The sequence below is a fragment of the Mustelus asterias genome, chromosome 4, assembly GCF_964213995.1.
Source record: "Mustelus asterias chromosome 4, sMusAst1.hap1.1, whole genome shotgun sequence".
NCBI classification, from domain to species: Eukaryota; Metazoa; Chordata; class Chondrichthyes; order Carcharhiniformes; family Triakidae; genus Mustelus; species Mustelus asterias.
In genome coordinates, this window is record NC_135804.1 from 11440098 (window position 1) to 11465824 (window position 25727).

The 25727-nt window shown below is 43.5% G+C and overlaps 1 protein-coding gene across 3 annotated transcripts in view; it reads left to right on the forward strand.

Moving 5' to 3' along the window:
- Positions 1-25727, forward strand: part of mafa (MAF bZIP transcription factor a) — a 540876-nt gene that overhangs the window by 194590 nt on the left and 320559 nt on the right. Inside the window, exon 2 of one of the 3 annotated variants that reach the window (XR_013497596.1) lies at positions 21086-21150. The exons of the other annotated variants lie outside the window; for them this stretch is intronic. The gene's annotated coding sequence lies outside the window, so the exon portion shown is untranslated. The remainder of the gene's footprint in view (positions 1-21085; positions 21151-25727) is intronic. 3 annotated transcript variants of the gene reach the window in all.

A 25727-nucleotide genomic window follows, 5' to 3' on the forward strand; every position in this document is an offset into this window, starting at 1 on the left:
TGTCATGCATTGGGATACAGCAAAAAAAATTGTTTCTTGCATGCTATACAGGGAAAGCATACCGTTCATAGAACAGTAACCTGGTGTTGTAAGACTTCTTACTATTCATAGAGTACAGAGGGGAGAAGGAAAAGAGAGGATGCAGGATATAGTGTTACATTCATAGCTAGGGTGTAGAGAAAGATCAGCTGAATATATGGTTGGTCCATTCAAAAGTCTGATGGCAGCAGGGAAGAAGCTGTTCTTGTGTTGATGGGTGTGTGTTTTCAGACTTTTATATCTGTTTCCCACTGGAGGAAGGTGGAAGAGAGAATGTCCGGCGTGTGTGGAGTCCTTGATTATGCTGGCTGCTTTTCCAAGGCAGAGGGAAGTGTAGATGGACTCAGTGGGAGGCTAGTTTGCGTGATGGACTGGGATACTTTAATGACCCTTTGTAGTTTCTTGCGGTCTTGGTCAGAGCAGGAGCCATACTGAGCCATGATACATTTGGAAAGGATGCTTCCTATGGTAATCTGTAAAAATTGGTGAGCGTTGTCCCGGAATTTCCTTAGCCTCTTGAGAAAGTAGAGGCATTGGTGGGTTTTCTTATTATTTTAGTAATTTGTAAATTTCTATTTTATTAATAGCAAGGCCCTCCATATGACGATCACTGGATAATTGTGATGTTGGTTGCGGGATTCAAATTTGCAAAGTCACAATGGAGAACACCCCTGTCACCCCTACAATCGGGGATGCAGTTCTATTGCATTTGTGAAAGGCTTTATCTATTATCTGAGCAGTAACCTTAAGCCACTCAATCTGACAACCAGGTGTGGTGAGCGACACGAGTTTATTGAAGTGGGGTATTTGATTCCTCCTCAGACTGAATGTGTGATCATTCAAACCATTGAAAAAAAAGGAAAGTTAAATGTATTTACTGGCTTACATTAACACCGCGACAAAGCCACTGTGAAATTTCCCCAGTCGCCACACTCTGGCGCCTACTCGGGTCAATGCACCTAACCAGCGCGTCTTTCAGACTGTGGGAGGAAACCAGAGCACCTGGAGGAAACCCACGCAGGCACGGGTAGAACGTGCAGACTCCACACAGGCAGTGACTCAAGCCGGGAATCGAACCCGGGTCCCTGCCGCTGTGAGGCAGCAGTGCTAACCACTGTGCCACCATGCCACCCGTGGTAAACTATGCTTAGATAAAAAGAAGTACTCGCAGTGAAATTGTGCAAGCTTACAGCTGACTGGCTGGTTGAACTTGTCCCTTCTAAATCTTTCTCCTTCTTTGAGCCTAGTTTTCTTTTAAATCTGCAACCGTGGACACATGCTTGTTCTTCTCAAGCACCATGATGTCATTCAGGCTCTGGAGAAATCAGAGATGATTATTACCGTTGGCTTCAAGTCATGAAGCTTTCAGCTAATTCACTAAGTGCCTTTACTACTTTACCACAGGGCTGCTCAGAGGTAAATCTTTTCTGAATTCAGTTTTTTTGTTAAAAAGAGATGATAGTCAGTGTGCAGAGACAGGAAAGATATTAAATATCACAAAAACATGCCATGCAGCTAATACTGGAGTCAATCCTCACTCCTGCTTTTTCATTTAAATCTTCAATGTGCTTATCTTGTTGAAAAAAAATGGAAACATTTCCAAGCTATTAGGGAGTAAATTGCTGGAATTCCTCATTGCTTTTTGGAAGTTCATGACATGACTTTAAACATCTATCTTGAGATGTACAATTCTTCCAGATTAATAGTTCTTTCCATGCATCAGATTCCATGGGATCCTCCTTGCATTTAGTGAAGGGGAGCTGCAGAGGGTATAGGTGGGAAAACAGGGCAAATTAATGATTTTCTTTGTACTATAGCCTGTACTCTCATTGCTCTGAAGAAGACATGTGGCATTCAGCATTGTTTAAAGAGAAGCCTTTCTCTGTGAATACCAAAGCCAAAGAGGATGCTTTTAATTTTTTTTCTACCATTAAGCCAAGATGGCCCTTCTAATGCTGTCAAGAACCTTCCCCTATCACTTTGCCCACACGACTCATTCAAAGGGATAGAGACTTAGCATTTTAAACACGTTTAAATTTTCATGAAGCCCAAAGAAAAAGATATGGTACAGGATTGAGGGCAGCACAGTAGCACAGTGGTTGGCACTGCTGCCTCCTGGCACCAGGAACCTGGGCTTGATTCCGGCTTTGGGTCACTATCTGCGTGGAGTTTGCACATTCTCCCCATGTCTGCGTGGGTTTCCTCCAGGTGCTCTGTTTTATTTTATTTATTATTTATTTATTTGTGTCACAAGTCAGCTTACATTAACACTGCAATGAAGTTCCTGTGAAAATCCCCTAGTCGCCACACTCCGGTGCCTGTTCGGCTACACTGAGGGAAAATTTAGCATGGCCAATGCACCTAACCATCTTTCGGACTGCGGGAGGAAACCGGAGCACCCGGAGGAAACGCACGCAGTCACTAGGAGAACGTGCAGATTCCACACAGACAGTGACCCAAGCCGGGAATCGAACCTGGGTGTCTGGTGTTGTGAAGCAGCAGTGCCAACCACTGTGCCACCCACAGTCCAAAGATGTGCATGTTAGGTTGATTGGCCGGGGGATTAGCAGGGTAAACATGTCAGGTTATGGGGATGGGGCTTGGGTGGAATTGTGGTCGGTGCAGATTCAATCAGCCAAATGGTTTCCTTCTGCACTGTAGGGATTCTATGATTCGATGAATGACAAAAATCTAGCACTTTGGAGTTTCTGAAGCAATTATGCAGCAGTGATATGCTCGGTCAATTCAAGAGGGTTCTGACAACGTTTGATTGTTGTTTGTGATTCCACAGTGAAGAGAGGGTACTCATTACTGACAAATTAATGAATTTGAATTCACATTTCAGATTTCAGAGATCAAAACGTTGAACGTCTGATTGGTGATTGTAATCAATTGCAATATCCTGCACCTTCCCATTTGTTCCACATTCAGTATTAAATCTCAGCCAAGACGATTTCAAATAAGCAAGCCATCAGAAAGAAAATAAACTTTACCTACAAATCCCAAGGGTTAGCTCTCAGAACCTGGGTTTTCAATTAATATAAACACTGCAGGTACGCGGAGATAACCTACCTTTACTTTCTGACTGTTTGAAATTTGTCCCTCGAAGCATCCTCAGGGAATTGCGATATTTTGTTTAAGGTGACCAGCCCTCTTGTGCAACCTTCATTTAACTTGAGCTGGAATAGTTCCATGAACTGGAAGACATAGCCTGCAGTATCTGCATGCAAATGTTTGGCTCAAGGTTCAGTTTCATGTGTTTGGCTTCGGCGGAACAGAGACGGCTGATGGATTTGGGAGTATCCCAGCAGGTTTTGTTCGCCAAAGTTCAGAACATCAGAGATGAACAACAAAATTAACTGATTGGAAGCCAGAAATATCGATGCCCCTGCCCCAGCTCTGGCTCATAATGTCAGCCGTAGAATTTTGGCATCTGTATATCCTCTCTTCCTATTTTCTTTTCGTCTGTGCCAAGTTGATAACGATCAGTGCCGGTTTTCCCACTTTCAGCACCTGCTGTCACACCGAGCAATTGCAAAATCATGAAAGACAGGGGCAGGAGTCGGCAATTTGGCCCATCGAGCCAGATCCACCTTTCAATCAGGGCAGAGGTGGGGTTTTCCAGCCATTCACGCTGGGGGGACTTTCCAGTCCCGCTACAGTGAACGGAGATTTGGCTGAGCGTCAAATTCTCCATCCTCGCTTGCGACAGCGGCGCGGCATGAATGGCTGGTAAGATCGCGCCCCATGAATGATCTGACTGCGGCCTGAACTCCACATTCCTCCCTGCCCCCCCATAATCCGTTACTCCCTTATTGATCAAAAATCTGTCTAACTCAGCCTTGAGTACATTCAATGACAGACTCCATTGCTCCCTATGGGAAAGAGTTCCAAAGGTTCATGACCTTCTGAGAAAAGAAATTCCACCTCATCTCCTTCCTGATTATTTAAACTGTGTCCCCTAATTCAAAGTTCTCCCATGAGGATTTAATTTGATTTGATTTATTATTGTCATATGTATTAATATGTCGTGAAAAGTATTGTTTCTTGTGCGCTGTATAGACAAAGCATACCGTACATAAAGTAGGAAAGGAGGGAGTGCAGAATATGATGGTACAGTCATAGCTAGGGTGGAGAGAAAGATCGACTTAATATGAGTAGAGTTTTTAAAGCAACGAACAAGAGTAATAGATAAATTAGAGGATATGCTGGGCACATCTCGCAAGAAGTCGCCTCGTTCCAGTGCCATCGTGGATCCCAAGGGGAATCTTGAGGGGGAACAATGGTTGGTATTTAATGGGGCGATGAGGGTGATAGGGTCTCACTTGCTGGCTGGAGAACCAGAGAGAGCCCCATCTTGGCTCCAATGTGGCAGGCCTGCCATATGAAGCACCACCGCTGTTTAACTGCACAGCATCAGGCCATTCCCAGCATCAAGGAGTTCAGGAAACTGCCGGGCAATCTGAAGCCAGGAGCTCTGTTGAATGGCAGCACAACCTGGGAGGCGGTGGTGTTTGCCAGTACAATACCCACTCAAAACCCAGGATCATTGTTGTATTCAGGCCACAGGCGAAAGTGAATAATAGCAGCAAAGACATAGTGGGGGGTGAGTGGGTGGGTGTCACAGAGTGGGGGCCATGGGGGAGGGCTGGGGGGAGTTGGCAGCAGGGACAGAGATGTGACTTTTAATTACCCTCCCCCCCACTGCCCCACTTCCTGATGGCAGGTTCTTCGATCAAGCACTGAATACCTTTGATTGAATAACTGCTCTGGGCAACCATAACTAACCGTGCACAGGTTTGCTTGTTGTGCTCCCAACATGGCGAGCCCACTGCCCGCCACTGGGATAACACCAGCAGCATAAGCACGCAGCTCTAAAGTGGGCTTTAATAATAGGAAATAGGAGTCAGGGTAGATCACTTGGCCTATCAAGCCTGCTCCACCATTCAAATGATCATGGCTAACCTTGGGCTTCAACCCCAATTTAGTGCCTTCTCCCCAAGTCCCTTAATTCCCTGAGAGACCAAAAATCTGTTTATACCAGCCTTAAGTGTATTCAACGATGGAGCATCCACAACACTCTGGGTAGAGAAATCCAAAGCTTTGCAATCCTTTGAGTGAAGACATTTCTCCTCATCTCAGTTCTAAATTATCAACCCCTTATCCTGAGACTGTATTCCCAGGTTTTAGACTCCCCCATCAATGGTAACAATCTCTCAACATCCACACTATCAAGCCCCTTCAGTAGGGTGCAAAGAGATCACTTCTCATTCTTCCAAACTCCAGGGAATATAGACCTAGATTTACTCAGCCTCGTTAACATGGAACAAGCCCCCGATCCCAGGGACCAATTTAGTAAACCTTCGCTGTACCACCTCCAACATGAGTGCATTTTTTAAATATGGAGACCAAAACTGCACACAGTATTCCAGATGTGGTATCACTAAGACATTGCACAACTGTCGCAAGCCATCCTTATTCTTGTACTCCAATCCCTTTGCAACATGCCATTTGTCTTCATAACTGTTTACATGCTAACTTTCCGAATACCTTGCACAAACGTACCCAAGACTCTTTGAACATCAACACTTACAGGTTTTTCACCTTTGTAAAAATATTCTGGGCGGGAAGTTCATCCACTGGTCTTCCAACCATGAACCTAATCGGGGTGGAGGCATGAAAGTGGTGGGGGCTCAACTACCACACTTCTGCTTGATTAAATGCCCCAACAAACTCATCAAGAGGGACAGCATTAAATTTCACCCATCCTCTCAGCATCTAGCCTCAGAATCTTTTATGTTTTAATAAGATCACCTCTCATTCTTTTAAATTCCAATACATGTACACCCAATCTTAACTCATAAAACGACGCCTTCATCCCAGGAATCAGCCTAGTGAATGTTCTCTGAACTGCTTCCATTGCAAGTGTAACCCTCCTTAAGTAAGGACAAAAACTTGTCCAAAACACTCACGGTTTGGTCTCACCAATGCTTTGTACGGTTATAACAAGACTTTCTTACTTTTCCACTTCATTTCCTCACGATAAAGGCCAACATTCCATTTTCCTTCTTTATAATTTGCAGTAACTGCATGCTAACCTTTCATGATTTATGTGCAAGGAAACCCAGATCCCTCTGTACCACAGAATTCTGCAGTCCCTCTCCATTTAAATAATATTCTGCTTTTCTATTCTTCCGGCCAAAGTGGGCAAGTTCACTGTTTCCCACATTATACTCCATCTGCCAAAGTTTGCCCAATTAAGCTATTGCAGACATATCATCCCCACAAATTGCTCTTCTACCTATCTTTGTATAATCAGCAAATTTGTCTGCAATGCAGTCTGAACATTGTCCAAGTCATTAATGTAAGTTGCAAGTAGTTGACACCCCAGCACTGATCTCTGTGGCACACCATTAGTTCAAGTTTGCCAACATAAACATGACCCATTTGACCCGACTCTCCATTTCCTGCTAGTTGGCCAATCCATGTTGATAGGAGCAGTAACTTTTTTTAATGTGACACCTTATCAAATGCCTTTTGTCAATCCAAATACATTGCGTCCACTGGTCCCCCTTTATCCACCGTGCTTGTTACATCCTGAAAGAGATCTAATAAATTTGTCAAACTTGATTTTCCTTTCACATGTTGACTCTGATTATACTGTGATTTTCTTGTTACCATTTCCTTGATGAAGGATTCTAGCATTTTCCCGATGAGAGATGTTAGTCTAACTGGTCTATAATTTCCTGCTTTCTGTCTCCCTCCTTTCTTGAATAGTGGCCACTACATTTGCAGGTTGCCAATCGTTAGGTTCAGTTTAGTACAGGCCAGATGCAAAATAAAGTTTCCTCACTATATGAAAAGTCCAATCTTATAAACGCATCTAACCTCCCAAATCAACTAACTTTTGTGTACTTCTGCAATGAGACTTTGACTTAGTGCCTATTATGGTTAAATAACGTCAGTAGTTTAAGGTGTCTAATTCATGTGGAATCTTTACAGCTGCTAAAAAGAGGAAGCATTCAATCCATTTAACTGAGTTGAATTGAAATCCATGCCCTAGAGATGGAAGGACAGAGACATTGTAGAATTCGAGGTAAATCCAATGGATTTATCTCTCCATTCCCATTTACTCTGCAGACGCTATGTTTCCTTACCTGGTATTTTGCTTCTGAACTCGATCACATACATGGGTTTTGACTTGGAAAAGAAAATGATGGATGTGCACTTCTGTCAGCCACTTTGTCTACGTTTGAAGACAGCCTTGTCAGCTATAGGAAAACTAATGGCATGCTGGCCTTCATAGCAAGAGGATATGAGTATAGGAGTAAGGATGTCTTGCTGTAGTTATACAGGGCCTTGGTGGGGCCACACCTTGAGTATTGTGTGCAGTTTTGGTCTCCTAGACTGAGGAAGGACATTCTTGCTATTGAGGGAGTCCAGACTGATTCCTGGTATATGAAGGGAGATTGGATTGACTGGGCTTATACTCACTGGAATTTAGAGGAATGAGACCGCATAGAAACATATAAAATCCTGGTGGGACTGGACAGGCTAGATGCAGGAAGAATGTTCCTGATGATGGGGAACTCCAGAACTAGGGATCACAAGTCTAAGAATAAGGGGGTAAGCCATTCAGGACTGAGATGAGGAAGAACTTCTTCACTCAGAGAGTTGTGAACCTGTGGAATTCTCTACCACAGAAAGCTGTTGGGGCCAATTCGTTAAATGCATTCAAGAGGGAGCTGAACATGGCCCTTGTGGCTAAAGGGATCAAGAGAAGGTGGGAGTGGGATACTGAAAGTGCATGATCAGCCATGGTGATATTGAATGGTGGTGCAGGATTGAAGGGCCTACTCCTGCATCTATTTTCTGTTGTTTCTATGTTATAGCTCAGCTGGTAGTAGTCTTTCTTCTGAGTCAGAGTGTAGCATCATTATAGATCCAAGTCCCACTCCAGGGGCTTGAGTATAGAAGTCTAGACTGGCAGTTCCATGAAGTACTGATGGAATGCTGGACTGGAGAATTTTGGATGAAAAATTAAACCTAAGGCCCTGACCATTCTGTCGAATATATATAAAGTCCCATGGCATAATTTGGAAACAGGACTTTATCCCTGGTATCCTGGCCAACACTTACTCCCCAATGAACATCACTAAAACAGATTATTTTGTCATTATCACTTTGCTATTAGTGGATGTTTGTTGTATGGACATTGGCTGCTGCATTTCTTCCTTCACTTGTAAAAGTACCTCTCTGGCTGCAAAACATTTTGGGATGTCTTGAGGTCATAAAGGCTGCTACATAAATGCAACTCTTCCTTCCTAGAAATCAACTTCAGAATAGATTTGGTTTTAGAGCTTGGACACAAGCTTCAGCGTGAAACCGGTACCATAAATAAAGCATTTTAAATTTGGACTGGCTTCAAATTAACTTAATTGCCCCAAGCCACTTACAGGCGAATTTTAAAAATCTGAACCATTAATCAACAACCTCAATGCAGCCAAGAATACACAAACATCACTAAGATGCCCTCAGGCTGGATTGGGAAGCACATTTGCAATAATTTTATTTTGCTGTAATTACTCATCCCAGTTCCAGACAATGATCATCTTTGTTTCAACTCTATCCAGCAAAGTGTATTTAATGTCTGGGACTTAATACTCATTTTATTCCAGTAGTTAAGTTGTTAAAGCATTATTGATGAATTAATTTAAAAGCATCAGAGGTGTCTACTTTCGGAGAAGAGGATAGTTACAGTTGCTGCATAAGTAACAAGCTCCAAACCCCTTTGATTGGCATCAGTACTCAGCACTCTCTTCCACCTTCTTCCATCGGGAAAATGATACAAACGTCTGAGGTCACATGCCAACCGACTCAAGAACAGCTTCTTCCCTGCTGCCATCAGACTTTTGAATGGACCTACCTCATATTAAATTGATCTTTCTCTACACCCTAGCTATGACTGTAACACCACATTTTGCACCCTTCTCCCCTATGTATTCTATGAATGGTATGCTTTGTCTGCATAGTGCGCAAGAAACAATAATTTACACAGTATACAATACATGTGACAATAATAAATCAAATCAAATCAGGCTCTCCTGCTCCCAGTGAAGATAAAGAAGTCACTCTGAAGATTTGTCGTTCCTACACTGCTCAAGAATACTCTTGATAGGTCGGACCTACATTGAGTGCATCCATAAACACATGTAGAATGTGCAGCCCACCCTGTATCATAAACGCAGGGGCTTAATTCAGGTCAAGGGGAGAGGGAGAAAAATGAGAGATCACTGAAGAAATGATCCAGGAATAAATTTATATTTATCTTTAAAGCCCATCATAAATCACAAAAAACTGTAACGCAGACTTTTATTGAAGGTTAGAATCATGGAATCTACAGTGCAAAAGGAGGCCATTTGGCCCATTGAACCTGTGCTGACAACAATCCCAACCAGGTCCTATCCCCACAACCCTCCTAATCCCCCTGACACTAAGGGACAATTTAGCATGGCCAATCAACCTAACCCGCACATCTTCAGAATGTGGGAGGAAACCAGAGCACCCGGAGGAAACCCACGCAAACATGGGGAGAACATGCAAAATCCAGATAGTGACCCAAGCCGGGAATCGAACCCAGGTCCCTGGCGCTGTGAGGCAGCAGTGCTAACCACTGTGCCACCATACCGTCCTCTCAAATTCTCATTCTGAATTAATTCCCAGTCATACATGGGAGGGATTTTAGATCAGGATCAGAATTGTTACATTCTGATTGGTTACGAACAAAGAATAAGGAAATAAGAGAAAGGACAGGGAGAAAACAACTCGCCCATCAAGGTTGTCTGGACCACACCAACCCACACCTCTCAAGAAAATTGTCAAAAAAAGGAGAAAAAGGCTAATTTGAGAAAGAACCAAAAGATTACTCTCTGATCCCCAAAGGTATTCAAGCAAGTTTCAGTCACTAGGCCCAGTGAAGATAAAGAAGTCACTCTGAAGATTTGTCGTTCCTACACTGCTCAAGAATGCTCTTGATAGGTCGGACCTACATTGAGTGCATCCATAAACACATGTAGAATGTGCAGCCCACCCTGTATCATAAACGCAGGGGCTTAATTCAGGTCAAGGGGAGAGGGAGAAAAATGAGAGATCACTGAAGAAATGATCCAGGAATAAATTTATATTTATCTTTAAAGCCCATCATAAATCACAAAAGTATCACTAGATGATACTAGGCCCAGATAACACACCTATCTTCTATAACTCAAGATGACCTTCATTCCATCGATTCATCCAGGCCCTCTTTGAGAAAATATAGTGAGCCCACACTCATTGCATATCCTGAGAACCTATTCCACAGATCATCATTTCATAGAATTGTAGAATTCCTACAGTGTAGAAGGAGGCATTTGGCCCATTGAGTCTGCACTGACTCCCTGAAAGAGCATCTCATCTAAGCTAACCCTCCACCCAACCACGCACATTTACTTTGGCTAATCCACCGAACCGACACATCTTTTGACTGTGGGAGGAAACCAGAGCAATCCCATGCACACACGGGGAGAACGTGCAAACTCAACCAAAGCCAAATGTGAACCCGGGTCCCTGGCACGTGAGATAACAGTGCTAACCACTGTGCCACTATGCTCTACCCAATGGACTCTGACAAAGAACCAATGGCACTTGAACTTACCTCTGCTTTCTCTCCACACAGATGCTGCCAGACCTGTTTAGCACCCTCTGTTCATTTATACACATTAGCACCAGTTTGTGTTTCCAATCGCATCATGACCCTGTTCATGACTTTTAATGCCCACCTCATCTCCCCCACTGCCTAATCCATGATCACTGTCCCCCTCCCCACCACAACCCGAGTTAAAATCTGGCTAATCTATGATAATGGATTAATGGTGGAAGAACCATTTTTTCCCCACCTTCTCTCCTGGGATTTCATCAACTTTCCTGGGACCCAAAGCAGTAGGGAGACAGAAGAGAAGGTTGAGGACAGCATGGAAGTTAAAGAGTGTCAGTAATCCTAGTGCTAGATGGTCATGTAAGGCAGAGAACAAGGGAAATTTAGATTATGCTGCCTTTATTTCAATGCAAGAGGCCTGACGGGCAAGACAGATGAATTCAGGGCATGGATGGATGGGTACATGGGACTGAGATATTATAGCTATTACTGAAACATGGCTAAGGGAGGGGCAGGACTGACAATATTCCAGGGTACAGATGCTATAGGAAAGATAGAATAGAAGACAACAGAGGAGGAGGTGTTGCATTTTTTATTAGGGAGAATATCACGGCAGTACTGAGAGGGAATATTTCTGAGGATTCTCCCAGTGTGTCTATATGGGTAGAACTGAGAAATAAGAAGGGGGAGATCAATTTGAAAGGATTGTACTATAGGCCCCCAAAAAGTGAGTGGGAAATTGAAGAGCAAATATGTAATGAGATTACAGATAGCTCCAATAAAGATAGGGTGGTAATAGTAGGGGACTTTAACTTTCCCAACATTGACTGGGACAGCCATAGTATTAGGGGTTTGGATAGAGAGAAATTCGTCGAGTGTATTCAGGAGGAATTTCTCATTCATTATGTGGATGGCCCAACTAGAGAGGGGGCAAAACTTGACCTCCTCTTGGGAAATAAGGAAGGGCAGGTGACAAAAATGCTAGTGAGGGATCACTTTGGGACCAGTGACCATAATTTTATTACTTTTAAGATAGCGATGGAGAATGATAGGTCTGGCCCAAAAGTTAAAATTCTAAGTTGGGGCAAGGCCAATTTTGATGTTATTATACAGGAACTTTCAAAAGTTGATTGGGGAGTCTGTGGGAAGGCAAAGGGATGTCTGGTAACTGGAAGGATTTCAGAAGTGTGTTAACCAGGGTTCAGGATAGGCACATGCCTTTCAGAGTGTAAGGAAAGGCTGTTAGAAGTAGGGAACTGTCCCTCGAGATGAGATGACTCGGGATATTGAGGCCCTGGTCAAGAAGAGGAAGAAGGCATATGACATGCACAGGCAGCTGGGATCAAGTGAATCCCTTGAATAGTATAGAGGGTGTCAGAGTATAGTTAAGAGAGAAATCAGGAGGGCAAAAAGGAGACACAAGATTGCTTTGGCAGATGAGGCAAAAGAGAATCCAAAGAGCATCTACAAATACATAAAGGGCAAAAGAGTAACCAGGGAGAGAATACGGCCTCTTCAGGATCAATAAGGTCATCTATGTGCGGATCCACAAGAGATGGGTGAGATCCTATATGAATATTTCTCATCATGACGAATATTACTGTTGAGAAAGGCATGGATGTAAGGGAACTTGGGGAAATAAATGTTGATGTCTTGAGGAGTGTACATATTACAGAGAAGGAGGTGGGCGGCATGGTAGCACAGTGGTTAGCACTGCTGCTTCACAGCTCCAGGGACCTGGGTTCGATTCCCGGCTTGGGTCACCGTCTGTGTGGAGTTTGCACATTCTCCTCGTGTCTACGTGGGTTTCCTCTGGGAGCTCCGGTTTCCTCCCACAGTCCAAAGATGTGTGGGTTAGGTTGATTTGCCATGCTAAAATTGTCCCTTAGTGTCCTGAGATGCATAGGTTAGAGGGATTAGCGGGTAAATATGTAGGGATAAGGGGGTATGGCCTGGGTGGGATTGTGGTCGATGCAGACTCGATGGGCCAAATGGCCTCTTTCTGCACTGTAGGGTTTCTATGATTCTGTGAGGTGCTGGAAGTCTTAAAACGCATCAAGATAGATAAATCCCTGGGACCTGATGAAGTGTCTCCCAAGATGTTGTGGGAGGCTAGGGAGGAAATTGCGGGTCCCCAGCAGAGATATTTGAATCATCGATAGTCACGGGTGAGGTGCCTGAAGATTGGAGGGTGGCAAATGTTGTGCCTTTGTTTAAGAAGGGCTGCAGGGAAAAGCCTGGGAACTACAAGCCACTGAGCCTAACGTCTGTAGTGTGTAAGTTGATCGAAGGTATTCTGATGGACAGGATCTCCAGGCATTTAGAGAGGAAAGGACTGATTAGGGATAGTCAGCATGGCTTTGTGAGTGAAAAGTAATGTCTCACATATTTGAGTTTTGTGAATGGGGTAACCAAGAAGGTTACCAAGAGGGCAGTGCAGTTGAAGTTGTCTATATGGACTTTAGCAAGATCTTTAACAAGGTACCGCCTGGTAGGTTGTTGCATAAGTTTAAATCTCATGGGATCTAGGGTGAGGTAGCCAATTGGATACAAAATTGGCTTGATGACAGAAGGCAAAGGGTGGTTGTAGAGGGTTGTTTCTCAAACTAGAGGCCTGTGACCTGCAGTGTGCCTCAATGATCAGTGCTGGGTCCACTGTTGTTTGTCATTTATATTAATAATTTGGATGAGAATTTAGGAAGCATGGTTAGTAAGTTTGCAGATGACACTAAGATTGGTAGCATAGTGGACAGTGAAGAAGGTTATCTCCAATTGCAATGGGATCTTGATCAATTGGGCCAGTGGGCCGATGAATGGCAGATGGAGTTTAATTTAGATAAATGCGAGGTGATGCATTTTGATAGATCGAACCAGGGCAAGACTTACTCAGTTAATGGTAGGGCATTGGGGAGAGTTGTAGAGCAAAGAGATCTATAGGTATAGGTTCATAGCTCCTTGAAAGTGGAGTCACAGGTGGACAGAGTGGTGAAGAAGTCTTTCTGCATCCTTGGTTTCATTGGTTAGAACATTGAATAGAGGAGTTGGGACACCTTGTTGAAGGTGTAAAAGGAATTGGTAAGGCCACACTTGGAATACTGTGTACAATTCTGGTCACCCTATTATTGAAAGGATATTATTAAACTAGAAAGCATGCAGAAAAGATTTACCCGGATGCTACCGGGACATGATCGTTTGAGTCATAAGGAGAGGCTGGATAGACTGGGGCTTTTTTCTCTGGAGGGTAGGAGCTTCGGGGTGATCTTTTAGAGGTCTATAAAATAATGAGAGATAGATAGTCAACATCTTTTTCCAAATGCAGGAGAGTCTAAAACTAGAGGGCATAGGTTTAAGGTGAGAGGGAAGAGATATAAAAGGGTCCAGAGGGGCAGTTTCTTCACACAGTGGGTGGTGAATGTCTGGAATGAGCTGCCAGAGGCAGTAGTAGAGGTGGGTACAATTTTATCTTTTAAAACGCATTTAGACAGTTACATGGGTAAGATTGGTATGGAGGGATATGAGCCAAAAGCAGGGAATTGGGACTAGCTGAATGATAAAAACTGGACGGCATGGACAAGTTGGGCCAAAGGGCATGTTTCCCTGTAAACCTCTATGACTCTGTGCTAAATTATGTTGTGCATTTCTACCTTGTCGCTGAGAGTCTTTGTCTTTCCACAGTTTCTCAATGACATCAAGCTGTTGGAACTTAAAAATCTACTTCTAACTAAAGAATGCCATTGGTCAGAAATCTTACCTACATTAGATATGGTCCTTCAGAATTGCCAATGATGGCCAGGTATTTTATATAATAGTATCACAAGGTAGCTCCTGACTTGCATTTTTATTACTTGTAGAATTATAGCAATATCAATACTACTAACACCTCTTCCCCAGGGCTATGCTTCTTAAAGGATTTAGGTACCTTTCCTGTTCAGCCAGGCGGTCCATTAGCAGTCTCAAGGCAATATCCGGGTACTATAAATGATTTCTCAAAGTCACATCCTTTACCTAACCCATCAATCAGAATGAAGTAGCCACAACTGGCTGACAGTGATTTCAGCATCAGGCTAAGTGGGTGTCGTTACAGGAAGTGTGCAGCATGTGGTCAGCTAAACCACCTGAAAATGCTGTCCAGAGCACTTAGAATGAAATTATGAGAGCTCTCTGTGACTCAGGAAGAACCACCAGACCTCAGAATGTAACCTGGGTTAGGTTAGTGCAGTTTTGAGTCTGATCACTGCAAGGGGGGGGGGGGGGGTGAAATGGGGGAGGGGGTAGTGGAAAAAACAGTGGTAACAGCTTTTGACCCTCTTGTCTTTGAGTCAGAGGTTGTGGGTTCAAATCCCATTCCAGAGATTGTCGGCTGTCCCTCTAATGGAAGCCATGATGTGGAGATGCCGGCGTTGGACTGGGGTGGGCACAGTAAGAAGTCTCACAACATCAGGTTAAAGTCCAACAGGTTTATTTGGTAGCACAAGCTTTCGGAGTGTTGCTCCTTCTTCAGGTGAGTGAAGAGTTGTGTTCACAAACACACAATCTCCAAGGCGGCCTTCACGACACATGACAATGCAGAATCGTCGAGCAGAAACTGATAGCCAAGTTCCGCACACATGAGGACGGCCTCAACCGGTATCTTGGGTTCATGTCACACTATCTGTAACCCCCATGACGTTCCTGGGCTTGCAAAATCTCACTAACTGTCCTGACTGGAGACAATACACATCTCTTTAACCTGTGCTTAACCCTCTCTCCACTCACATTATTTGTACCTGCAAAAACTTGATTACCTGTAAAGCCTCGCATTCCAACCATTATCTTGTAAATTGAGTCTGTTTCTATGTATGCTCTGTTTGTGAACACAACTCTTCACTCACCTGAAGAAGAAACAACACTCCCAAAGCTCGTGCTATCAAATAAACCTGTTGGACTTTAACCTGGTGTTGTGAGACTTCTTACTGTGCTCCTCCAATGGAATGCAGCTCTGTCAGAGGTGCTGTCTTTCAGATGAGATTAAACTGAGGCTATACTCTTTCTGGTGGATATAAAAGATCCCATAGAGATTGTCATACAATCATAGAGTGCAGAAAATGCCCATTGGCCCAGTGAGTCTGCACCAACAATATCTCCCACTAAAGGTTCATTCATCCCATTTTCCCGCACTTGTCCCTTATTCTTGAATGTTATAATATTTCAAGTGCTCATCCAAATATTTTTTTTTAAGTTGTAAGGTTTCCGGCCTCCACTACCCAGGCAGTGCATTCCAGATTCCCACCACCCTCTGAGCCAATATTCAAAGAAGAGTAGGGGAATTCTCCCCTTAGATATGTCCATCAACAAACACTACAAAAGCAGTTTACCTGTCATCATGTTTCTGTTTGTGGGACCTCATCCTGTGCAAATTGACTGCTGTGTTTCCAACCTTACAACCTTATACATCAAATGTACTTTATTACATATAAATTCTCATGGAACATCACAGCTGCTATATAAATGCAAGTTACTTCTTTTCATGTTCCCCAGCTGGTATAAGGTACATTGGCCTTAACTGAGTTGTGTACGAAGCAGGGCTTTGAACCAATGGTTGTTGCACTAGTGTACATTTAACATCCTCAGCCAAGCCTAGTTTCTTCCCCAATTTGCCCCATTTCAGAAGTCAGCTTTTCATAGGGCATCAGCTCATTTTTTTAAAACAGTAAGCACATCATGCTTTTATATTGTCTTCAATGCAGAAAGACATCCCAAGGTATCTTATGAAAGCACAATCAGGATGTTACAAACAAGGAAACGTTAGGACAGCTGACTAACAACTTGGACAAAGACGGGTAGGTTTTCTCAAAAGCCTTGACGAAGACCGAGGTGATGGAGGGGAGAGGTTCAAGGAGGCAATTCCAGGGATTAAACAGTTGAAAGCGGGGCGGTTTTGATGGGGCATCAGGAGTAAGTGGTGCACATGAGATCGGAGTTGAAGGAACGCATAGCCCACGGAGACATGGAGTTGAGGCCATTAAGAGATTTGACCATGCAGATAATGATTCTAAATTGAGGGCATTGAGAACAGGTAGTCAATGTGGATCACCAAGGACAGCAATGATTTCTGAATAGAATGATGTGAATTAGAATGCAGGTTGCAGAATTTTGGAAGAACGGAAGTTTATGGGAGAATGGAAGGTGTGAGGACAGCCAGCAGATTACAGAATTACAGCATCGTTCCAGTGTAGAAGGAGTCAATTCCGCCCACCATGTCTGTACTGGATCTTCAAAAGAGCATTCCACCTGGTATCATTTCCAAACCTTCTCCCCATAACTCTGCACATTCTTCCTTTTCAGAAAACAATCTTGAATGCCTCAATTGAACCTGTCTCCACCAAACTCTCAGGCAATGCATTACAGACCTTCACTACCCACTGTGCAAAAAGTTTCTCCTCAACTCTCCATAGCTTTTTTTTGCCAATTACCTTAAATCTATGTCCTCTGGGTCTCGTTCATTCCACTGATGAGAACAACTTTCCCCATCTACTGTCCAAACCCCTGATGATACATCTATCAAATCTCCTTTCAACCTTCTAGTCTCCAAGGAAGATGAGGAGGTGATTGGAATATTCAAATTTGGAAGAGAAAAAAGACATGGCTAATGATGCTAATGCCTGAGTCAGGCATTGAGATGGGCAATGCTATGGAAGATGTAGTAGTCAGCTTTATTATTGCAGTTGGATGCTCAGCTAATGGTCAAATGGGACCTCAAGGTTATCAACAGTTTGACTTCAGTATGAAACAGGGGACAATAGAATTGGTGACAGAGGCATTGCACTTGTGCCAAAGACCAAAAACAATCAACTATCTGAGATTAGCGAAGTGTTACCTTTCAATCCAGTTCACCATACCAACGTCCGGTGAAATAAGGCACTTAGTCCATTTCACTCCACCCTTCCAAAGTGATCTTCTGCTAATGTTCCTGCATGAAAACCCAATAGATTCTGACTGCATCTTCCTTATCCCTAAGAAGTCCAGTCCATTTCATTGCATTTTCTATTTTAGTTCAGCGTACATACATCAGGTCAACTTCATGTGGACTCTAAGTCTAAATAACATTCTTTTTCTTTTTTCATGGGATTTGGGCATCACTGGCTGGGTTAACATTTCTTGCCCATTCCTAGTTGCTCTTGAGGAGGCATTTAACCACATTATGTGGATCTGGAGGCACATATAGGCCAGACCAGGTAATAAACCAGATGGGTTTTGCGACAATCGTCAATGGTTTCACAATCATCATTGGATTTTTCATTCTGGATCGTTATTCAATTCAAATATCACCATTTTCCATGGTGGGATTCGAACCTGGGTCCCCAGAGCATTACTGTGGGTCTCTGGAATACTAGTACAGTGATAATACCACTCCCCACTGTCTACTCTGTTATGCGTAACTGTCTGAATAAAACAACATGGGTCAAGAACGAGGTGGCCAATCAAAATTAACCCTTTTAAGTCTGGCAGTGGTTTGGACAAAGCAAGCTGCATGTTAACAAAGTACCAAAAGTCAAATGGATTTACAGTTTCTCAAAAACATTTTAAATACCAGTATTCCTGTTATCTGATTCGAACCATGTGATGTAGTTCTTCAATGCAGTTATAAGTCTTGTGCTTAAAAATTGAAGCCTTTACTAGAGTTGTAATCTGGCATCACCATCATTTCACTTTGTATTCAATTTGCTTTTATCTCTCACACCTCCAGTACCAAAGGAGAAAGAAAGATTAGACATGAGGAACACAAAAGAAGCAGCAATGTTTTAAATTAAAAAGCAAAACAAATAGCCTGTTATATAGGCTACTGTTTTCCTGCTTTCATTTTGGAAGGTCAAATCTGTAGTTACATTCAAGCAAAAATCCCACTTTTCTCTTCTCCTTCTTATACATTGTTGGAATCCCAGAAAATGTATTGGGAACTGAAATGATGAGAGAACAGCCGTGGGGTGAGAACGGTGGCACAGTGGTTAACACTGCTGCCTCACAAAACCAGGGACCCGGATTCGATTCCCAACTTGGGAATGCCTCCTCAAGAGCAATTAGGAATGGGCAGTAAATGTTGGCCCAGTCAGTGACGCCCACATCCCATGAAAAAAGAAAAAGAGTATTCTTCAGTCTGTGCAGAGTCTGCACGGTCTCCACATGTCTGTGTGGATTTCCTCTGGGTGTTCTGGTTTCCTCCCCCAGTCTGAAAGGCATGCTGGTTAGGTGCATTAGCCGTGCTAAATTCTCGCTCAGTGTACCCAAACAGGTGTGGAATGCGGTGACTCAGGGGATTTTCACAGTAACTTCATTGCAGTGTTAATGTAAGCCGACTTGTGACACACTAATAATAAACAAATAAATAATCAGTAAAAGCAGTTTTCACGCCTCAGATTCCTAAAAGCCAGAAGTTAATTCTGTGTTAACATGATGCAATTGGATAAATCACTCCATCGAGCGTCAGGCAAGACCCACCTGGTCAAACAGTTGAAGGTGTCCGGTCTCATGTGTTAACAAAGGTCAGTTTGTCATGGGAGCAGTGTATTTCTATAAATAAAACTCAGCACCATGCAGTCAACACTTACACCTAAATATAGGTTTATTCGCTGATGTATCGGCTCCAGTGTAAATGTTTTCCACATCTATTAAGCGCCTTGAGGAGGTTTACTACATTAATAGCACAAAATAAATGCAAGTTGTCACTGTGAGTGTGGCACGGCAAACTCCATTTTAGGTCTTTCGAAATAAGCATTTAGACTTCATTTGTTTGCGAGTGGAGGAGGTACCAGTTTTCTTCTTATGATGAAGTGGCGGCTGGTGGATGAGGCATCAGCTCCTCTGTAATTAGGTGATTATTCTTTATATCTGAGTGCAGCTAGCAAGTGTTGGAAAGGCATTGACCCATGGAAGTCAACACACCCAAACCTCAACCAGCATCCCCCATTAAATTCATGTTCTTACCAGGAGGTCACCAGGTACAGATCAAGACCAGGGATTCTGGTTGATATCTCTCTTCCTCTTGATAATATTAAATCAACATTGAAATAGTATTGCTTTGTTGTAAACCCATTTTTGGCATTCCCTCTAATGCACCCCACGTTCCAATATTAAAGACTATTTCTAACCAAGAGGCTGGCTATGATTATATCAAGGCGCCAGATTTCAGATAGAAACCAGACAATGGCAGGAATGTTACCACCACGCCTGCCCCTGAATCAGGGCGGGTGCGGCTCACAGAACAGTATTCTCTGTTGGCCTCGGGTGGGGTTATGAGCTTCAGGCAGGCGAGGCGGTAGCAACAAGAATGAGGCTGGGGATTGTGGTCACTGGCATGACTTCATCGCTGCTTTCTCGAAAGCGGTTAGTTTTGGGCAACAAATGTTGGCCGTGCCAGCAATGCTCACATCCTGTCAATGAATTTTTTGGAATCCTACCACTCCATGGCAATAAGAGCATAGGAAATGGGATCAGGAGTGGGCCATACAGCCTCTCAAGCCTGCCCAACTTTTCAATAGATCATGGGTTATCGCGGACCTTGTTCCCCATGTCCCTTGATTCCCCCCGGAACCCAAATCTCAGCCTTGAATATTCTCAATGGCTGATCATCCACAATCCACTGAGGTGGCGAATTCTGAAGATTCACAACCTTCTGAGAGAGGAAATGCCCCCTCACCTCAGTCTTAACATAGAAAATAGGTGCAGGAGTAGCCCATATGGCCCTTCGAGCCTGCTCCACCATTCAATATGACCATGGCTGATCTCCTATCCTGAAACTATTCTGCCAGTTCTAGACTTTCCAGGCAAGGGAAACAGGCTCAAAGCGTCTAATAAGTCAAGTTCCCTCAGAACCGAGGAATAGACATCAATTGATACTACCAATCTCCATCTACTATCTAAAACTTGTCGCATACAAGGATATAGGGAACTCACAGAGAAAAAAAATAGAAGGCTGAAATAATTGGGAGTAGAAGAGGTTTTTTTAATACAAAATACACACGGCCAGGTTAAAAAAATCTACAGTTAAGACTTTAAAATCCCCACTTTGCTGTGGTGTGCACAGGTTAGGGTTGCCAACCCTCCAGGACTTTAATGTTAATCTCCTGGACACAGCTACAAGCAACCCACGAGAAAAATCGTGGGCGCTTCAGTTTTTTTGAATGTAAGAAGTATTGGAAATAGAGGAAAAGGCTGTTTTACTGGGAAGGGCAGTTGGAGGAGGCAGGGGAAGGGGGCGGGATGGGTCAGGACATGAAGCCCCCAGGAATATGTTCAACCAGAGTTGGCAACCCTAGCACAGGTATGTGTGGCGTCAGCAGTTTCGCTGCTAATACTCCCTGTTTTGTGCGTCCACAGGGAGCTTTGACGATCATTACCTGGGACTGGCTTCCCAGGCACATCCCAATCAGCAGCAAGTACAGGTAACCTATGGATTTTTATACATGTTCTCTCATGTATCATTGCTCTTCAAAATTGGACACAGCTACAAGCAACCCATGAGACAAGTCGTGGGCGCGTCAGCTTTTTTTGAATGTAAGAAGTATTGGAAATAGAGGAAAAGGCTGCTTTACTGGGAAGTGCGGTTGGAGGGGGCGGGTGGAGGGAGGGGGGTCATGAATTGGAAGGTGTGAGGGTCTTGGGGTTCCACTGTGAGTATGGCCCTTTCATTTTATCTGTGGAAACACAGATTACCTGGCGTACATAAAGCCTAAAAGAGAAGCCCACTTTCTGAAGTTCACCATTTCCCAACATGCTGGCTTTTATTTATGTCAAGAAACTCTCCTTCTTTTGAGTGAGCGGGCATGCACAAGTCCCCCACTGCCATCGTACATGCCTCTGGTGCAAGAAACAGGACCACAGCTTTGATGTGTGTCGAAATAGCAGCACACCCTGCCACCGAGTGATAGGATTCAAGTTTCCACCCACCAATTCTCCATCTGGCAAGTTCTCAATTTCAGCCATACCCTCAAGGGGCCAAGGCATTAATCAGACAGTAGACAGTTCCTATTGTGCGAACAGATTGCGCGTAGCACGTGGAACCCAAGAAAGGAGGAAAGAGAAAAAAATATATATCATGAGATTTACTTAAGGAAAGTACTGGTTATTGCAGAGGTCATGAGCAACTTCAAAGGTGGCTGCGGGTGACTAAATCAACAACCAGTCCACTCACAATTCTAACAGGGAACAAAGACTAATGAAGAAGAGGTGAACAAAGCTGCAAAGTTTTCTGGAGGTTCAGCCGGCATCTTAGCATGCAAGGTCAAAGTTGATGCTTTTCTTGCTTTTTTCACCTGAACCTCTTGAGTTTGTTGCAGTCTTGAAAGTACTTTGCTGTTGCTGTTTTATTCACGTCCTCGACCACAACTGTCAATTTTTAATTACCCACCAATCCGTTTGGCTGTGAGGTTTCACCATCGAGCCATGTCGCCTCACAAGAACAAAACTATAATATTGCCAGATGATCACTATCGTAGAGTCTGTGCTTAGTAAGAGGTTGCAATCACAAAATTATACTGTTTTGTCAAGCACTTTGTAAATATGTTATATAATCACAAATACACAAAGGAGCATCCACACAAGTATAATATATATTTTATACATATATATATATATATATATATATGTGTATATACCACGGGGAAAAAAAATAAAAGCGCATGCTGATAGAGTGAGATGAAATAGAGCTGGGGGCAGTTTGTATGGAGCACAAACACCAGCACAGATCAGTTGCACACTAAGGCCTATACACATTGTCAGTATGTTTGTTATGGAAACAAGTGTATTTACTCTTATCCGTGGAGTGTGTATTCCAGTTAATTAATCCAGCAGCAGGCTTTCGTGTGTTTAAAAATAAAGGAAGTTATGCATTCTAACACACTTACCCTCAAATAATGCAAATAACGCACTCGGTCTCATGCACGTACACAAACACGCACACATACGCACACACAACACACACACACGCAGCACACACACACACGCACACTCACACATGCACGTGCAGCACACACACACACGCATGCAGCATGCACACACACAAACACACATGCACATGCAGCACACACACACATGCAGCACACACACATAAACCACACATACACATGCAGCACACACACACGCAGCACACACCCACACACAAACACGCACACACACATATAAAGATTGGATACAAATAAAGATAGTGCACTTTTACAGTTACAGTTAGTTCAATCTTTGATTTATGATTTCCTGTCTCCCACAGAGCAGGCATTTGGTTTCTTAATTTAAAGTTGAAGTGAGGATTTTGTAAAGTGAAGAGTTTACAGCAGGTTGCAGGTTTCTTGCAGTCGAGTATCTCAGAGGTTTGTTCTGAGATGAACTTTGAAACTGAAAAAAAGGTTAAATACTTTGGTTGCTTGATGACATGCAGTTAGTTTCAAGGTCTGGTTCGTGGAGTGGCTAAAGACTGATAGTCACACTATTGAAAGAAGGTGAACGCATTGGAAAAATCACAGAGGAAGTTTACAAGAATGGTTCCAGGGATGAGAAACTTCAGTGATGAGGATAGATTAGAGAGGTTGGGAATGTTCTCCTTGGAGAGAAGGCTAAGGAGAGATTTGATAGAGGTGTTCAAAATCATGAGGGGGCTGGACAGAGTAGATAGGGAGAAACTGTTCCCACTCATAAAAGGAGCAAGAACAAGAGGACAGAGATCTTCTGGTCCCACTGACGGTGAACCCCCGAGGCATATCTCCTGGCTGCAGAGGGTGCACGCAATGGGAAACCCCATTGACAGCAGCGGCCCAGAAGATCCCACCGCCAACCAATAGTGGTCCATCTCCACTGCCGAAACATGCCACGGGAGAGAGGGGGGCATGTGGGAGGGAACAAGGAAAATCCTGCCGTGGCCTGAGAAAATAAAATTCATATAACCCGTTGTTCGGGGCTAGAATGCACTGTCTGAGAATACGATGGAGGCAGGTTCAATCGAGGAATTTGAAAGGACAGTGGATGGTTTACTTGTGCAGGAGTAAAGGGAAAAGGAAGGGGAATGGCACTAAGTCATGTTGCTCATTTCGTGAGCTCGTGCAGACAGGGTGGGCTGAATGGCCTGCTTCTGCGCTGTAACAATTCTGTGAAACCAGCTTTGGTTATGTGACCACTGGATTAACAGTTCTGGAGTCTACCCAGGCTGGTTTGGATGGGGGGGGCAATTGTGACTCAAAGAAGAATTGATACAAGTCATGGAGTTTTAATCTTCCCTTTTCTTCAGTGAAGAATGGCAATTTAGAAACTCCATAGTCTTTAAATGTTTTCCATCCTTAAACAAGTCTACAAAATGCTGTGAGGTTCCCTCAACTGTGTCTACATTTAATTATGTGTTCACCAGAGACTTGATATTGTCTATGGCCCAAATGCCAAAAACCACATTTGCAGCAACCATCTTTCGAGCTTATTTGTGTCAAAGTTTTAGAATAATTGACTGCAAGTTCCTACTATTACATGCCGGTATTGAGCATGACAGGACTACCTCTGTGCCAAAACAGTTGGTAATTTTTGAGATCGACCATGTTTAACACAAATAGAACATATTAAGAAACTAGATACAAGTGTTGATTATGAGGAGAGACTGAGCAGACTGGGTTTGTATTCATTGGAATTTAGAAGGCTGAGGGGAGATCTTATAGAGACCTATAAGATAATGAAGGGGCTGGATAGGGTAGAGATGGAGAGATTCTTTCCACTTAGAAAGGAAACTAGAACTAGAGGGCACAGCCTCAAAATAAAGGGGGGTCAGTTTAGGACAGAGTTGAGGAGGAACTTCTTCTCTCAGAGGGTGGTGAATCTCTGGAATTCTCTGCCCACTGAAGTGGTGGAGGCTACCTCGTTGAATATGTTTAAATCACGGATAGATGGATTCCTGATCAGTAAGGGAATTAGGGGTTATAGGGATCAGGCGGGTAAGTGGAACTGATCCACTTCAGATCGGCCATGATCTTATTGAATGGCGGGGCAGGCTCAAGGGGCTAGATGGCCTACTCCTGCTCCTATTTCTTATGTTCTTATGTTCTAACTACAGCTGAGAAATTCATTTTGGTGGTATTTGCGAATTCTTACTTCTTTGCCTGCAATTTTGGCTGAACTCTTAACCCAGTTAACATAAATAGATGCAAACCTACAATGGACGAAAGAGTGTCCTCCAAAAATATTGAGTGCTCATCTGCAACTATCAGCAAGAGAAACATGCAGGCTGGTGCTTTAATGTGCAACAATAACGCTGTACATCTCACAGCATCAAACATCTTGGGCGCGATTTTCTGGTTGTGCTCACCCCAAAACTGGAAAATCCGGCCCGAACTCAGACCTTTGCATAGTCTGCCCCCCACCCCATCTGCTACGATTCCCATGGTGGGTGGGAGAGGAAAATTCCCCCCTTTGTGAATTCATTGGGTATGTTGTCATACTGATGTGCTGACTGGGACTAGGATTGACACCAATTAACAATATGAACAACTAACACCAATACAGCAACTATAACACAGTCATGATGTGGAGTTGCCAGCATTGGACTGGAGTAAGCACAGTAAGTCATCTCACAACACCAGGTTAAAGTCCAATAGGTTTATTTGGTAGCACAAACTTTCGGAGCGCTGCTCCTTCATCAGGAGAATGATGACTCACCTGATGAAGGAGCGGCGCTCCGAAAGCTCGTGATTCCAAATAAACCTGTTGGACATTAACCTCGTGCTGTGAGACTACTTACAGTCATCCCAAACCACTTTGTAGAGCTTTACGAATAATGGATCTTAAGCTGAATGAACAGTTTGATCAAAGACATTGGTTTAAAGGTGGATATAAAAGGGAGAATGGATGCTGAGGAAGGATTTAAGGAGTGCTTTCCAGAATCTGCAGTTTAGATAGCTCAAGGCACAGCTAGCAGCGATGAGTGAAAGGAAAAGGTGCACTTACAGTTTTAATGATGCTTGATGCGGGGTAAATACCTGATCAGGCAATGGAG